Here is a 469-nt window from a genome sequence, read left to right on the forward strand (position 1 = left end):
AGTTGGTTCATGAGATGCACCTTTGAGCTATTTCAGAAAACTGGTTGATCATTTGTTGATCAAATGCTTCACACATTTCCCTTCGTTAGAGAAAGTCAAGATTCACCTGGGAGCAATTTACCAATTCAGGACAGATTTAGAAAAATAAGTCTAATGGAAATGTATAGACATATTATGTTTGACATATTATGACAACTTGTTCAACCATTTTGCATGTAAAGACTTATGGGATGAACTAATGCCTAAATGTTGTGGGGGTGAGACTATTCACAGAGACCCATTATAATACATTTTGATCAACATGACATAAGCAACTGATAATGTAGGAAACAGCAGAGAATTGTACATAATCATTTGCATGATGAACCAAAGCATTTGCAACTTGTTCAAAGAAATGAGAAACTGCTTTCTTGATGTGCACAAGTGACACAATGATGTGAAGATTGAACAAGTAGTTTTGAGAATTTCA

This window comes from Seriola lalandi, unplaced genomic scaffold (genome assembly GCF_002814215.2).
Source record: "Seriola lalandi dorsalis isolate HSWRI2012SDOR001 ecotype SW California unplaced genomic scaffold, Sedor1 jcf7180002054582, whole genome shotgun sequence".
Classification (NCBI taxonomy): domain Eukaryota; kingdom Metazoa; phylum Chordata; class Actinopteri; order Carangiformes; family Carangidae; genus Seriola; species Seriola lalandi.